Source organism: Panthera pardus, unplaced genomic scaffold, assembly GCF_024362965.1.
Source record: "Panthera pardus isolate Hobbes unplaced genomic scaffold, ASM2436296v1 HiC_scaffold_12, whole genome shotgun sequence".
Taxonomy (NCBI): domain Eukaryota; kingdom Metazoa; phylum Chordata; class Mammalia; order Carnivora; family Felidae; genus Panthera; species Panthera pardus.
The window spans coordinates 26,929,404-26,946,778 of record NW_026526677.1 but is presented as its reverse complement, the minus strand read 5'-3'; the positions used below and the strand labels follow the sequence as shown (position 1 = coordinate 26,946,778).

The following is a 17,375-nucleotide window of genomic DNA, read 5'->3' as shown; positions in this document are numbered from 1 at the left end:
GCCATCTTGTTTTTCTAGGGTAAGAGAACAGGTTCTGAGCACTCCCAGTCTTCCAAAGCCACAGGCTCTCCCAAATAAGTAGGCATTTAGATGGTGATTTTCTACGTTTCTCCTTGGGTCTGAGAGTTGGCTGTCTCTCGTGGTCCCTGGGTGAAAGAGACCAGGCACCGAGACCTTCACTGGAGGTTGGCTCCATCAAAATGTCCCTTAAATGGTAGAAACCCAGTCTTCTGGTTTACCATCCGTAGAATAATATGGGAGCCTACAAAACATGAATAGATCATGATGAATGAAGAGCCGATTATTGTCTCTGCTATCACCCACCCACCTACCCGATTTGGTAGGTGTGGGGAGGAACCGCTGAGTTGGGAGGGTGGTTCTGATGCTCCATTGGCTTAGAGCAAAGAGCAGAGTCAGAACGAGGGTCTAGTGGAGAGAGCTGTGCATCAGGTGGATGTCGGGAAGGGCAACGGATTAGGGGAGGCGCCAGCTCTGTCACCCCCAACCCACACACAGCAGTATCTCTTCGTTCTGTGTTCTGTTTGGGGGCTCCGTGGGAGTGGAAAATGAGTTATCATGCTACAATAATAAACTAATATGTAAACACACCTGCTATAATTATAAGAAACTTCTCCAGACAAAAAAGAAGAAAATACTGGCTGCCGGAAGGTTTCCTGGAAGGGGCCAACGTTTGCCTTGTCTTCTCTCCTGCTCTGAGACTGAGAAATGTGCCTTCTCGAAGACCCCGCTGAGAGGACTGTTTAGACACTAAAGCAGTTTGGTTCAAGAACCAAAGTGCCTATCTCCACGGTAAAGTTGGCACTGAGTGTAGAGCAATTTGTGAGGAAAGATAAGGCATGATAAGCACGATACAGTGAAGAAACAGAGCAGGGTGATTTAAGTTAGGCAAGACGGACTTGAGAATAATCAAATATGAAAGGGGAGTTCTGAAACCTCTTTGTCGGTGCATAGCTGAGACTGGGGACATATTCTGATGCCCGAGGGGTATCTGTGTGTGTGCGCGCACGTGCATGCATCTATGAAATGGATCCTTCTTTCCAGAAATGGTGAGCCGCCCTCCCCCACTCCAGCACGACACCTGTCCGCCACCTCAAGCAGTTCAGTGGTAGGTGCCATTGGTGTAGGATTTGCTCAGCACGAAGGCACAGATGTGATGGCAAAGGGCATGATCAGGGGTGCCACACAAATCAGTTAGGACAGCTGTCATTGCCAGACCTCCCACATAGAACTCAGAGGCCACCTTCAGAGCCCAGAAAGCTTCTCCTCAGGGGATTTGAAGATTCTCCAGGTATCTAATCTAAGTCAAAAAGTAAGGATTTTGGAAATGTGGCGTTTAGAGGAGCATAGGGTAAGAGGGAAGATGGCATTTACTAATCCTAGTTCCTTATTTGACACCAGCCAAGGTAATTGATGGTAATGTTCTGCTCTCTGGAACCTCCTCTCCACCACCAGACAGGGGTTCTCATTGCGGTCAGTCCTATAGTAATGCTCTCGTGTGGCTCTGGCTAAATAGTTGTCAGGTTCTGCCCTGAAGGTAACTCCATGTCATCAGGAGGGGATGATGGACAGAAACATATACAAACACACACTTGCTTTCAAAAATAAATACAGGGGGCCTCTAGTTAAAAGGTGCTGTGTAAAGTAAGCAAGCATCCTGTTTCTTGCAAAGCAAGCACAGAACTCTCATTAACCTCATAACCACAGCCCGTGTGGTATTAAGACTCAGACCCCTGAGGGCTTGATACTTGGCTCAGAGAGATTCTTTGTCTTGGCCTTGATTTAGGAAGTAAGGTCCCTTGAGGTTCTTTGGTTCTGTGTCTACGACAAGAGGTGAGTCTTCTAGTAGACAACCCAACGGAACTCAGGGTCGCTGTGCTATCGCACACGATGTGGTCTTTTCCTCTGCGGGAACCAGCATTGGGACTTGATTCAAGCGTCTTTGTGCAGATCTGGGACAGGGATAGGGCCTTGGCCTGCAGGGGAGACCAGGAAGAATAATTGGGTCTGTAGGGCTGGTTCCTGTTCCCAAAATTATCTTAATCTTGACCTGAGGGCAGCCTGTGTTGCCTCACTTTCCCTTAGGTGAGAGAAACACTATGTAAATCCCAGGCAAACAGCTCTCCCTCATCACTTCATTCACATCCCCACGTCTTCGTCAGTCTCCCGGGGAGTCCCGGGAGCACAGAATGAATGGAATTTGTGCTAGGATTGAAGGTCTGACGTGACAGTGAGACCCTTGGCTGATTCTTCCTCAAGAAGGTTATGACTTTTAGGAAAGAAATGATGTATCCATATAAGAGCTCTGGTGCACTTGATGTTTTGTGTTTACACTTTTAAATTTCTTGTCTGTGAGAGACATGCTCGATATATTTGAAACTGTTGGAATAGAAGGTCTCAGCATTAAATCCAATTTTTAGCATTCTCCGTTAAAAATCGGGACTTCTATCATTTTTTTCTATCTATCTATCTATCATTCATCTGTCTATCTATCTATCTAATCATCAATCCATCATCTATCATTCATCTTCTTTGATGCAAGTGCTGTCTTGTTGAAGCTGACCATAGATTGAAGAAATTTCTCTGTGGACTTAACATACCTAAAAATCTAGCTTCCCTTCTTTTCTTTTTCTTTTTCTTTTTTTCTTTTTTTTTTCTTTTTTGAGAGGGGAGGTGTTGTTTTTGTTTTTGTTTTTCTTCTAGAAGTTTTGACTAAGACCCAAGTAAAGAAAAGAACCAATACTTAATAAGAACCCACTAAGTCCCAGACACGTTGTTAGGTACTTTATATACATAAGGACTCCACAAATAAAATGGCTTGTGAGTATGAAGTGACATCTCTCCATCCCCTTCCACTGCCATTCCCAAACGACCCTGGTCAGGAATGCCTTAATGGAGCAGTCCTTTGATCTAAAATAGGCAGAAGAGTGGATAAAGGAATGGAGACGTAACCGGAACTCTTCAGCCAGAAACGAAAGGGACTGTAAATTCTAAGTAGTTGGGACTGGACCGGAGAGCCACATCATTTTGGGGGTTGCTTTTGAAATGTGCCACCACCTCTTGACCACACAACCTCTGCCTGCCACCTACCCCACCACTGTCTCAGGTTAATCTCAGGCAAAATTGTAAAGAAGGCCAAGTTTACTTCCTGGAATCACACTGGTACTAATAACAGCCCACGGTAACCACCTCCCCTAACGTGCGCGCGCGCGCGCGCGCGTGCGCACACACACACACACACACACACACACACACACACACAGAGGCACCCATGCAAATACCCTGTAGTGGGTGGTGGTGTTACTTCAGACTGCTCCTGATTCATCTCTCAAGCAAAACGTCACCAGCCTATTCCCTCAGGGCCCTGCTCTCAGATCTGGAGCTGATTAGACTAATTGGGGCTAATGTGATAATGGGCAGTAATGACATTTACTGTTTTTATCAGACATTTGAATTTTAACAGGGCCCTTGGGAAACGCACAGGTTGACAATAGGGGACAGTGGCAAGTTTGGTGAAGGCTAGGAGACCAAGGGGCTTTTCAGGGCCTGCCTAAATTGCACTCCCCAAACCTTTAAGACCTTCGAGACCCGCCTGAGTTCCACGACCCTCCCCAATCCACCCCTGCTCTCCCACTGAGTTTTTCCCATATTCAAAAACCTCTGCGTTCGTGTTATGTGACCTAGGAACATGGGCAAGAAAGGAATATGACTACCACTCACTCACCATTTCACCTGAGTAGGACAACCGCGTACTTTTTGTTCTATTCTGTCTTTGCCCACGTGCAGACTTTCTTTTTTATACAAGGAACTTCTTGGTTTTGATCACAAAATCTTTGTGTCTTTGCCAAAACTCAATTTCCCTTTTCTTTCCCACAAAGGGGTGTTCTGATGAGTTGAAGAAATTTGCTTGGACGCTTAACTCATGCCAGGTCAGTGTCCAGGAAGGCTCAGGAGAGAAAGTTAATGGTTAGGGGATGGTATTTTTCCTTGCCAGGGGCCATCACTCACTTACACAGTGGAAGTACATTTGTGACCCAGTGAAGCAGGCCCTTGGCCCAGGGAGACAGGGCCGCAAGGACACTTGAAATCCATAGCTCCTCTCCAGGCTTCCACTTTTTCTTGTCCAAATTGCTCTCTTTTATTTCCAGTTTCAGCATCTTGGTCTTTTTCTCTCTAGCTCCTAGGGAGACATCCAGGGAGCGTCAATAATATAGTAAAAAAAGACCATGTAAGTATCAAGAAAGAATAAGAACCTGGATAAGCCACCAACTGGATAGTCAGCTCTTGCATTGTTGAGAGTTGACTGTTCCACCTGAACAACTCAGATTCAACCCTCTCTCTCAGGACTCTCCCTTCAAACTTCCCAAAGCTCTTATCTGGGGCCAGGGGAGAGATTGGTTTTTCAAAGTCCATGGAAATTGCCAAGGGTCACTGTCAAAGAGACAATCATGGCACCTGGAGAGAGCCGCTTCAGAATCTGGTACCTGCACAGCCAGGGCACTGATCTTGATGCCAAAGGAGGGTGGACTAAATACAGATTAGTACACAAGACAGGTGTTTAAGGGGCCCCCGCCCATCATTTCCTCCAGATTTGAACTTCTGCTTAGTTTGCTTTTACGTGCACCCTTCCTGATGGTGTTCTGGGGGAGCCAGCACGGTGCTTTTCACCTGAAACAGCCTCTAAGCTGAAAAGAACAGTCACCACCAAATCAATTCCTCATCCATTAACAGGTTGTCTCTCTGTTCTTGAGACACAGGCATAACCTGGTTAGACCTGTTTTGTTTGAACACTAACGTGTGAGTTGGCCAAATGCAAATGAGCCAATGTTTGTAATCCTTTATTTTATTTTTTTCAAGAGCCTGGCAGCCAATCAGCAGAGGGGGAAGTGACTTAGGGAATTCCCGGTTGGTGGCTTATTGCTTAACATCCTACAAAATGATTTAAAATTATTGTCATATGCATTTATCTCCACTCTGATGAGGGCTCAGACGTGATATCACCCCTGGTTCCCTATCCCTGTAGGAGCTGGTGTGAGTGCTACATGCTGCCTCCCCTCCATTAGCCACAGCTATTGGATTTCCCACCCAGAATCGTTAGGTAAATGAGGTAAGTCTTTATTTTTAAACCTTCTTTTGAATCTGGAGTTCAAACACCTGAGTGGAAAGAGAAGCCTGCCTTGAAGCAGACAGATGAAAATAAAACAGACTCCCGGAGGCAGCTGGCAGGAAGTGAAGCTCGCCTCACCTGCGCTCACCTCACTGGGTCTTATTAGAATTTTATTTTGGAAGGCAGCCGGGCTTCTTTGGATATTATCTGTGAACTGGCTGCATTGAGTTCGGACTTCCAATCACTGTGGATTTAAAAGCCCCTTGGGTTCCCTCTGCGTGACAAAGCCATTTCCCTGGGCTGAGTTCTGAAACAAAAAGGAAGCTAGGGACAGGTGACCCTGATATAGCTCAATGAAAAGCTGGTTGGTTAAATAGCTGTTGGGGCTCGGAGCACGCATCCTCACTTTCGAGAGAGGTCTTCTGTCGGTAATTTTTCTGACTCATTGGTTGTAGGGGAAGGCAGATTGGTCTGTAATACGTTCTGTTGTTGGAAAATGGCTGGGAACGGGCAATGGCGCACGCATCCACACTGGAGAAAGTGGTCGGGTGGTCCAGGTAGGCAATGGCACTGGGGAGAAATGTACACCTAAAAATGGCTCTGTACAGAAAAAAAAAAAATTGGCAAAGAGTTTTGCCATATTGCAAGGGGACAGATTAACCCTTTGTTTGTGCCATAATGGGCTACTGAGACCAGACAGGCAGTTGTGAGTCAGCAGCACCAAATGCCTTCCAAAACAGGGACTCTTTTAATATTGTTTGGACACCATGGAGAAGTGTTGGCCTCAGTGTGGATGGAACTGGGAACAATGGGGAATTAATCTTGTTGGTACATGACAACATGGTGTTGGGAAGTAACATTTTCACCATCTGTCTTTGAGTGGATTTAGTATATTCCCAGTGTAAGTGTAAGTAAGTGACCGGATTGAGAACTTTCCGATGGAAGGTCTAATTCAGGAAATGGTTCTGTAGGCATGGGTGTGAGGATGTGTTCAGATAGAGCCTTTCTGTGTGTAAACGGGTAGCCGGGGATCACGAGTGGTCATGCGCTAATTCCACGAGGTCGAGGGAAGCGCTAATTTCCAATAGGAAAGACGAAGTCATTAGGAAACGTTTCGTGGGCTAGAGACCCTACCAAAAAAAGGCTCTTAAAAGATTTCAAGAATAATTTTAATAACTGTATTTGGAGTTGCAGAAGGCTTCTTCGCTTGTCCTCTTTATGAGATCTAGAATTCCGAGGCTGTGAAATAATTCATCCATTCCGTGTTCTTATAACACAAAGTTGTGTAGGGTCACATCTTTTCTACACCAACTGCTAATGGCTGATGTGGACAGCTTTTAAAAACAATGGGAACATGAAATGAGGGTCTTTTGGAAGTCTGTGATCACATTTGAAAAAAATTACAAATATAATGGAGACAATCCTTCTGCGTGTTTCCGAAGTATTTTGCGGAGGCATTTTAAAAGAAGGTAACTTGGAGGGAGTAACTCTGCTGGGAGTTCTCTCGCGTTGTTGTTCAAGATGGCAGTGTTAGCCAGGCCCTTTCTAGGGTGACCGTGGGCAGGGCAATGAATTTGATACAGGCCTCATATGTATGGAAGATCTAAAATTCAATTATATTTGTTCTTTTGTGTTAAAAAGCATCTATTTGTTAAATTCAAACAATGTTGTTTTCATTATTTTTTTCCATTTTTTAATATATCGTGAGCTCCCCAAATGGAAACGTCTGGGGCCTTTCTGAACCTCTGAAAAGTCCTACACTCACACTTATAGTTCTGTGTTTATGCCCCCGTCAATTTACCCAGATCCTCTTTCAATATCTTTTTGACCCCTTGAGAGGCTGAGATAATGCATCCAATCAACTCATTGGAAACTGGAAGGAACTCATATCAGGTCCTAGGTCCAAACGTGAGTGCTCTGGGCCAAAGTTCACTTTCAGGAAGGACAATTTAGCTCTCTGCAATCTTGTAATATTTTATTTCCTCCTCGTCCTTCCCCGATCCCCTAAATTAGGGAATTTTAGCACTGGGCTGTGTTTTTCAGACCCCCTCGCTCTTCTGAAAGCCCAGTGTAAGAACCTTGCCTGATGTGAAACAGCAAGCATAGACGGAGAGGTTTATACAAATCAGTAAAAAGCCAGTCTGTTCCCCTTTCTCCAGACGGAGGCATCCCCACACCCTTTCTAACAGATGTGATTTTCAAAGACCTGTGGGAGATGGGGTGGGGTGGATACCAAGAATGCCACTGCAGAACCTGCCAGCACACTTGAGAAGCAGTGCCACAATTTTAAGGGACCAAATACAAACTTGGAACCTAATTTTCAGTGACACCTCTTTGCTGCTGTTTCAGCCTGTTTCTTTTGTTGACAGCTCTTTCTGGTAAAACTGAAGCGACAGTCATTTCTGTTGTGGGTGGGGCCCTGGTGGGGAGGCACTGACTCCACTTCAGGCTCTATGTTTAGAGACCACGAGTTCTCACCCTGGCTTTGTTCCTGAGTAACCGATGAAGTGCGGTGGCTTTCGGCTTGGGTAAACTGAGTCCGTGGTGGGGGGGATTGTCATCTGAAGACAGAGGCAGGAAGGCAGCCATATCTTGCCAGTGTTCTCTTAAATCTGTTGCTGAATAACTGAGGAGATGAGGAAAATACTAAATTTTTCTTGATGTTTTCTTATCTAATTTAAAAAAAAATTTTTTTAATGTTTATTTATTTTTTGAGACAGAGAGAGACAGAGCATGAGCAGGGGAGGGGCAGAGAGAGAGGGAGACACAGAACCTGAAGCAGGGTCCAGGCTCTGAGCTGTCAGCACAGAGCCCGAAGCGGGGCTCGAACTCACAAACTGTGAGATCATGACCTGAGCCGAAGTCGGACGCTTAACCGACTGAGCCACCCAGGCGCCCCTCTAATTTTTAATAGTATGATTTTAAATTATATGATCTGTTTTAAGGTGCAGGCTCTTGCTAGAAATAGATGACTATTCTGTTTGTTTCAATTGAACAGGGTTTTAAAGGGCCAGACTCTTAGGTTATGCAGGAAACAGTGCAGTGGGGAGAATGGCTCTCGCAGCAGCTAATATTAGGATGAGAGGTATGTTCAGGCCAAATGGCATTGATGTCAGGAAGCCGAGATGTGCTGGAATAGAAATGTCCACAGATCCCTCAGAGTTATTTGACAAAAAGTTTATTGGACTTCGGCGGGGGCGGGGGTGGGCGCGGATAGGATATTTCTTTAAGAATCTTCCCTGAAGAATTTCAGACTTACGCTTTTGAATGATTGGGGCACAGTGTGTACAAGGCAGTATACAGGACTGGAAGTCAGGAGACCTGGTTGTCCAGTCCTGGCAAAGCTGTGTGCCCAGACCAGCACACTCCAGCTTTCTGGGCTTCCATTTCCTCATTCAAACAAAGGAGTTTGAACCCGATTATCTTTAAGATGCATTTCCACCCTCAGATTCTGATGACCGGGAGAAAGCAGGTAAGCCTAGTGGTCAGCTGGTTTAGCTTGAGTGGCAGCAGCTGAGAAGGGGTGGGAGCTGCCCTCCTAAGGATGAGATGGGAAAGGAAGGCAGTAGGAGCCCTTCAGTGGCTTCCTTAAGGTCTTCAGAACTTTGGCTGAGGGATATACCTGGTGGAGGTATTAAGATCGGATTCCTGGAGTCTTTATGAAGGGTGTTAGTATCTGTTCCCGTGGCAACGTCCCGTCTTTATCGATTCGCCTCATGTGTCCAAAGTTGGTGGGGGTATAGAAGCGGATGAAAACCAGGTGTTTTGTGGCAGCCAGTGGACACAAGCAGGGACTCTAATGATATCTTCCGTAAAACACCAAAGTGGCCCGCTGAAAGGCGAACATTCAGGCACCCGTGGAGTCTACTCCATTTGTGTGGTGCTGATCAGCTTGCTTGACTGATTGCCCATGGATGATTGGGTAGATTGGATGGATATGGACTCACTCGTTCTAGAGGAAGACCCAAGAGGTAATCAGAAGGGGAGTGTGGCTGGCCCAGCCCCCGGGCAGCCAACCTGGAGACTTGGTGCTCTCAGAGGGCCTCAGCATGACTCTGGAGCAGCCGGAGCTTACAACAGGGTCAAGCAGAGTGGCCCATTTAAAGAGGCTCCAGGGGTTCTAATTGGCCTTGTTTTAAAAGAGACACCCTGTAAAATACCCCTTTGAAAATTGATTTCACTAGCACCTAACCACACTCTGTCTTTGGTTTGTTTTATGGGCTGGGCCCCCTGTTCTGGTTCATCGGATTCACATTACCTCTTCTCTTCCGATCTTTCCACACACCCTTGTCCTTAGAGCCTCCTTCTCTGTCCTTCTCAGAAGCATCTTCAACACTATTAAGAGTATCTGCCTATTTATTTAAAATATGGACAGCATGGGGGCATTTGAACATGTTTTCTGAGGAAAACGAAGCCAAAAATAAAAAGAGAATGAAGTGCCTTCTATAATATTTGGATTATTACGCTTAATAGACCACCTGATTAAGCCCATTATTTTAACATAGCTACGTATTTTTACTTTTGTATGGCCTTGTCTCGATGCACTTTTTTTTTTTGAAGTTGATGTGATTGTGGTGACCTTAAAATTGCATCTTTTGTCCCTTCCACCTCACTCTATGTCATGGACACAAAATGAACAATGTTGGGGGCTGGGCCCTTATTGGCCCAACCGTGATATGAGAAATTTCCATCACGCTGCCAGCCCTTTCTCAGCTTGATACAAATTTCTTCTAACAGTGTATTGGCTCTTTCTTGGAATACGAAGGGGGTTTTCCATTTTTTGTGTATGACAATGGAGCTTGGAGAATATGACTGTCTTGTGGAGATTATTTTGGGATCCCTCTTAGGAACCTTTCAAAACAAACCTCCCTCAATAGGGCAAATGATATATTTTGGTGGACATGGTAAGTGAGATCTGGAAGGTGAAGGCTATTTTCGGCACTGTCTTCATGGTGACTATTCACAAGACTTGTTTTGTCTTTGAAAGGGGCTTTAGATTTGGCCCCAAGTCCAGCCTCTGTCTCAGTTGTGTCCACTTAGAAACTCAGACAGCACTTAGCTCATCTTTCACCCAACTTAACTCCACCAGCCAGAAGGCTGTGGGTTGAGGAACACTGATGAAGAGTAGACTTTGACCACTTGTGTATCAGAACGGGCAGGAGGCTGTGAGTTTTTCGTTGCCTGGAAGCAGCTGGAATGTGGCACAGAGAACACCAGGTGTAGAGTCAGAGTACCTGGGTTCAAATGTGACCCTGCCACTGAGTAGCTGAGTGACTCTGGGTGAGTTATGCAAGCTCTAGACTCTAAGTTTCCTTTCTAGAAAATGAGGTTAATAACATCTGCACATGGCTATTGTGAGGATTAAATTAGAGCCGCCACCCCCCCCCAATCTAAAAACACCTGGACAAATGCTTGTAAGTAAATAATTAGTAATTTGTGGAATGGAAATTGAGGCTAAGTCCTCAATAGGGGTGTTCTCAAAGACTCTTGACTGGGTGAGAGTGGATGGATAATTCCGGGATTTTGTTTTCAAAGTGATCAACATTGGTTTTGCACTTAGCCCATGAAAATAAATGCCATAAGGTTTTCACTGGAGAAGGCAGGCAGCAGGGACATGGAATGAACCATGTTAATGGGGGGCTTCCAGATGGAGCTTGTCCTAAGCTGGCTGCACGCCACCGCCTATGGGAGTTCCAAGCAAGGCTTGGTGCGGGCACACAGCATGTTCCTGTCCATGTGTCTTGATACCTGCCATAGAAGGGGCCTCCAGAAGAAGCTGATCCCCCACAAGGCAGTTCACTTGACTAGCTGCAACCTCATAGACCATTGCCCACCCTTAAAATTCTTGATATTACCTCCAGATGTGTACTAACCGCCACCCTGGGTGTTCTGGAGGCTTTGAAAACAATTGCCAAGATACCATTGCCAGACCCAACAGGGGTCTGCCTCTTGGTAAATTGTTCAGATGACACTTGTAGTCATGTGGAAACGGTATCTAGAGGCTATTTGAGTTGAACAAGAAGTGTTTGCTGTTAATAAAACAGCAAGACTCTAACCTGGGATCCAAGAGGCTCCTGGTGTACATGGAGAAAATACAGGTAGTTTGTCAACCTGGATGTGGGAAAAAAAAATGATATTTTTGTTTTTAATCATCTAACTAAAATCTGACCTTTTCTTTCAATGTAAATGTAGGCAAAATTCTACAGTAGTGTTAGCTGTAGTTGACTATCACCAAGAGAAATTACAGACATTTTTATATACATTACACCTGTTGCAGATGCCTCAAAATATTGATGTTCATCATGATTTTGATGCCATGGAGGTTGTTTGACCTGCACTGGATATTCTTATTTAATGTGTCAAGAAGCATATATATTATTATTATATCACATTAATTGTAAAAGTCTTTAAAAAGTCGATCGTTGTATTTCAATATAAGCTTCCTTTCTAATCTTGCTATTTTAGTTTGTCATTTAAAAGCATTATTTTGGGCGCCTGGGTGGCTCAGTCCGTTAAGCGTCCGACTTCAGCTCAGGTCATGATCTCACGGTCCGTGAGTTTGAGCCCCGAGTCGGGCTCTGGGCTGATGGCTCAGAGCCTGGAGCCTGCTTCCGGTTCTGTGTCTCCCTCTCTCTCTGCCCCTCCCCCGTTCATGCTCTCTCTCTGTCTCAAAAATAAATAAACGTTAAAAAAAAAAAAAAGGCATTATTTTGAGGAGGGGTCCATAGGTCAATACCAGACTGAAAAATGGGTCTATGTATATAAGTAAAAGGCTAGGAACCCTTAATTTAGATCATTCTCTTGCACAGGGCTAGTGAAATGATTTCTGAATGACTTCAGCTAATAGATGGTCTCTGTAAAAACAGGGGTATATGATCTTCCCACTCTTTGCTTTTGCCTATGGGTAGCTTTGGAGTTGTGGAGGGACCTCGGCATAATGAAAATAATGATTAATCATAATTAATAATAATAATAATAGTAATAGTAATAACAGCTAACATTTGTTGGGTGCCTGCCATAAGCTAGGTGTTATTAAGGCATGTTCAATATCATATTTTACTTAATACTACCAAATGCTCCAGGAGATCATTCCTGGGGCAATGACAAAAGATTTCCCTCTTCTCCCCATGTTGATTGAGTATTGATGCAGGTGAAGACAGGGGATGGGACTGACCCCCGGACAGGGCCAATGTCCTCAGTATACAACCTGTGCAGTAACGCAGGGCTCCACATTTAGAAAGGTTCTGTGCTTGGTTTCATGCTCTGAAATTCACACAGTTTGAACAAGGGGCTCTGCGTTTTCCTTTTGCGCCAAGCCCTGCGAATTATGTAGCTTGGTCCGTCTCTGGATGTGACGATGTTGTCATGTGTGACAACTCCTGATACCCGGAAGCTGGGACTCTACTGTGGAGATCCCCCTGTTCCTCCTTACTCATCTAGCTGACCTTTGGTGGAAAGCTGAGGCCTGTCACAGAGGGAGGCTGTAGTTTCTGAGTTGGTGAGTTTTATGATTTTTTTCTTTTTTTTTTTTTTTTCTTTTTGAACATCAAAGATTTCTTTCCTCTGAAGCAACTGGAGGAATGTCTGAGTAACAGGCTGGAAGGCACCTGGTTCCCTACCTTTCTGGTAGGGAGCTGCCTAGGTTTGCTGATGAGTTGTCTTCATTTTTTTATTTTCCAAAGTGTGCTCTTCAAGGGAAAATGAGCCCCGGTGTGCCGAGAGCCTGTCATTCTTGTAGGAAGGTGCTATGAATGAACTTGGCTTTCTTGCCCACTGTCATTTAATGGTTATCTGTGGGAAAAGAAAGCCCTACTTCTAAAGAGGAGATCCCCTAGTCTGTGAGGAAATTCAAACAGCATTTGCTTCTCAAGTTCAAAGATGATCATGGAATAAGCTTTATGAGGTTCTGTCTGCATTTTACAGCTCTGTTTTTACAAACTGTCCCAGGATCATGGACCTGGTGGAAGATGGGGGACCTTTCCTAGATTCGTTTGTCAGAGTGATGGGATTCAGGCTCTAAATGACACATCCACGTCCTTTCTTTCATTGGGGCGATGTCTACAACACAGCAGGTCTGTCATCAGGACCTATGTGTGACGGCTCAGGCATAAGGTGCTCTTCCAAAGGAGCCATAATTTCCCCTTAATTTTTCAACAGTGTTTTTTTCCTTGTTGTTATGACCGCTCTTTTATCATGGCTAATAAGTCTGAGGTGGCTTCGAGCAGCCAAGCCCAACCCCTGAGTCAATGGGGGGCTTTCGACGAGAAGCCAGACTAAAGTTTGACAGATGGGTTTGAGGGGCCATGTGCTACTGTGTCTGTAGTATCTGGGCTGATGGACACCAAAGGCACGTTTCGTAGTATGCCACCAGGCTGACTGGTGTGCCTCCTATCCACATTTAGGGTAAAAATTATGGGAGCTGTCCTTAAAGAATCTCAATTTCCAAAATAAAAGCGTGAGGTCCTAAAAGACACCCTCTTCCGCTTCAGAAATACAAAGGATCCGTTTTCAAAGTTACAGAGAATTCTGTTGCATTTCCTGTCGTTCCCAGAACCCCGCTCCCGGCCCCGTACATTTATTGAAATATATCCAGTCCCCCATTTACTAGCTCTGTGTCCCCGGGCAAGTTGCCTACCCTCTTGTGCCTCCTCAGCTGTAAAATGGGGATAATTATTAGTACCAACGTCCGGGGTTATGGCAAGGATTGAACGAGATCATTTAAAGTCTAGCTCAGCTCCTAGCACGTCAGGACTGCTCGATAAATAGAAACTATCGTTGCTATCATAGTTTTGGTTGTTGTTTTGTCATTAGTCTGAGAGATTCCATTTAGTGGCTATCGATCTTCCTTTGGCTGCAGCATCTTGGTTTTTTCCTGGAAAGAAACTCGAATCTCGACACGGTCAAATCCATTGTTCCAGTACATCCCAACCCCTCCCTGGCTCCAATCCCCACCTCTTACCTCTCTCCACCCTTCCCGCATTCCTGCACAGTCGGTCTTCTTCTTTTTTTTCTTTTTCTTTTTCTTTTTTTTTTTTTTCTTCAGTCAACTGAGGGTGTTGTTAAATCTTTTATTTTTCTGGCTGCCCAGTTTGGTTCGGAGGCACTCCACTCCCGCCCTGCTCATGACAAGAATGCTGGGGAATGCTCAGCCAGCCATGTCCCTCCCCTGTCAGAACACCCAGTTCTTAACGCTCCCTGAGAAGCGGCATTTCTGAGGCCCCACCTGCTGCCGTGACTCCCCCATTGAGCCGGCGGTCTGGTGATGATGAAGACCGAATGGCTGAGAGAAAGCCGGGGGTAGGTGGTAATCGAGGGGAACATCACACATTGCCCACGTCCTGTGCTTGCTTCTCAAGGCTTCGAAAGAGACACTGAGAGGCTTTCCCTGATTGTGTACGTTGAAGGCTGGGTAGTGATGCCATTGCTTAATTAGTGTTGTTGTGATCTACGTTTGAGTGATTTGTTTAGCTCTTTGTGGCCCTTTTGGGCTTGAGCTCATCATGTGATATTGACAGAGTGATGAGAAATGGGAGTGCAATCATGCTTGAATTAATGCGGAAATCACATCCTCAACGTCTCGGGTCCTTTCCACATTGGACGTGGGACCTCAAGTCACTTGGCGGGACATGAGTGAGTCTACACAGCCCACCTTCGAGGTAGGTATGGATAGCCTCGTTTCCCTGATGGAAAAACTATGGTCCAGGGACCAGAGGTTTTCACATTCTGCTTATTGCCCAGGGCCGGACCGAGGAAATCTGTGGGAGAGGCTGGACTGAGACTCGACACTCTGAGTCTCGGCTTTAGGAGGTAACCTGCAGACCACACCTCCTCCCTGAGCCGTGTTGACTTTCGGAAGTCAACCATTGGGAAGAGCGGGGTTTGGGTTTTGATCGTATCCTGGCAGCCCCTTCTCTGCCCCTCTTAATCTGATTCATGTTCTTAACCTGGGCTTACTGGAAGCAGGCCGTGTCATTCTGCAGATCTTGGGCACCCCTCAGTGCCTTCGCAGAGCCAGCCGATGAAAAAAAAAGACTGGAAGCCAGTCTTCTGGCTTCGTGGCCCTGCCAGCTCTGGCCAGTCTATTCGATACCTCCTTTTCTTCTGAGGGAGTGGGAAGGGAGCATCCAAACTGAAAGCACAGGTTTTTCTTTGGTTTTTATAGGAAAAACAAATTGGCATGAATGCTCAGTCAAACCAGCTCAGGCTGTTCGGGCAGATGCCTTTCTTTGCCTTTTTCTGTTTATTTTCCAACAAATCAATGCTTAACTGCGTTGTTATTGGAGCAGAGCAACAGGTGCAAAAAAATAACTCTGCTGCCAACTCAAATGAAAAGGTAGGGCTTATACTCTCTGGGAGGTATTCAGAAGATAACAGAAGACCCTGCCAGCAACTGAATTAACAGCTCTGTTTACGGTGGGTTTTATGTTAACAGCTTGCTCCTAACCCTCCCACACAGAAACGTGCCATTGTCTTGGGGACGGACAATCAGCCAGCCAGACAACTGACTACCTTATTCTCTCCTGAGTGGAGATCGGTTTTGGCCGAGGCTGCTTTGTGACAGACAGGGCATTATCCTGTCTGCCAGTTCGATATCTTAGTATGGGTTTCCTGTGAAGGCAAGGGCATGGGGTTGCCAGAGAGAATCCGTCCTGCTTTTAAATGTAGTCACAGTTCTTTCCAAGGTTGGTTGTTTCCAAATGCCAGCAGGCTGCCTGGCTCCCTCTGCTCTGGCTTCACTCTCTCCCCATCAGGAGGTGGGGAATGAGCTCAGACGACTTTGGAAAGAGCTACCATTGTTTCGGAAGTGGTGTCTTTGCTGAATAGTCCATCAGGGGAGGGCAGCGTCTATGTTCTGTTCATTTTTGTGTCCCCAGCACCTAGCAGAGTGCCCAGCATCTAGCAGACATTCCATAAATGTATATTAACTGAAGGGGATGAGTAAATATGTATATTAGCAAGACAAGCATTTCTTGATGACCATTTCTTGCCACTGAAGGCTAAGACAGCAATTTTCTTGGGTATGAAGCCTCAAATCTAGGGTGGTTGAGTAATCTTTTGAAAGCCTAAGATGGGGAGTGGGTTGGGTAAGCTAGCCATGAGATTTTGTGATGGAAGCGATTGTCATCTAAATCCTCTGCAAAGGCTATGTTCTGAGGCAAGGTTTGTTGGTTCAGGTCTTCAAAGACTCATAGCTGTGAATAGCTGAGCACTGTTGAATTTAACAATTCAGTAGGACTGAGCACTAGGGCCTGCTTTATTTCCAGTTAGCAAATAATGTGATAGGCTCTCCACAGATGGCTTGGAGCTTGAGTTCTCTGGACTGCAGGTGTTATCTCTGACTTTGAGAGGATTTCCACTCCGAGGTGTTCCCTTCAAGGATAATATCTCCCGGAGTTAGCTATCTTGTTGTGAAAATTTGAGGGGAGACAAGTAGGTGAGTCTAGGACCAGAAGTTCTAAACCGTAATATTGCTTAAAGATTGGTGAAGGGAGCTTCTTAAAAAGGAAGATCCTGATTCAGAGGTTTGGGGTGGGACCCAAGAAAACTTTAAGTTTAAGCCCTCCTTAGGTGATGATGGTACGGGTGGTCTATAGACCAAACTTTGAGGGACACCTGTGTGACCTCTTCAGCCTGGTTGGAAAATAAGCATCCTAGGAGTAGCTGTGGATGCTCTAGTCTCCACACCTGGGTCTTTCCAAAGACCTGTAGACACCTGTGGTTGTAATAGGAAGTGAGGCCTGTTTTTCTTCTGCTATACAGTTTCCTCTCTATTTTATGATTATTTGGTTTTAGACTGGAGAAAGGGGATTAGCAGGGAGACAGATACTGATGTTCAGGGTGTGGGGAAAATGCTGAATTCTTTACTGCATTGCCAAACAGAGGTCCAGAATGAATGAAGCCTTGTTCCTACTTCAACTGCCGATGGAGGGGGTTGGTGGGGCTCTTCCTGTTATCACCGTAGGGAAACAGGGTAACGTCCGTGCCAAGTAAGAGGGGAAGAATAGAGTCTCTCAGGCTTTCTCTCATGTGTCAGAATAAACTTATGTCTCCTGGCCCTGACTCCACTACAAAGGTTTCTTTAAATTTCAATCTACCATGAGTGTAAGAGAGATTTCTTAAAGATCCATAGTATACAGGGATCTGTAGGAGTCAGTGGTCTTTAGAGGGCCTGGGACCCACAAAAATATATGCAAAGCAAGGTGTGAATGTGCATTTTTGGGAGAAGAGAGCCCTAGTTTCCAAAGGCTCT

The 17,375-nt window shown here is 45.5% G+C and overlaps 1 protein-coding gene across 3 annotated transcripts in view; it reads left to right on the top strand.

Moving 5' to 3' along the window:
- The first annotated feature begins 4,968 nt into the window (after positions 1–4,968).
- Positions 4,969–17,375, top strand: part of EHF (ETS homologous factor) — a 37,146-nt gene continuing 24,739 nt past the window's right edge. The window contains exon 1 of one of the 3 annotated variants that reach the window (XM_053899839.1): positions 4,969–5,125. The gene's annotated coding sequence lies outside the window, so the exon portion shown is untranslated. Of the gene's footprint in view, positions 5,126–14,756; positions 14,782–17,375 lie in introns of those variants that run through there. The other 2 variants (XM_053899838.1, XM_019470077.2) reach the window with 2 other exon arrangements.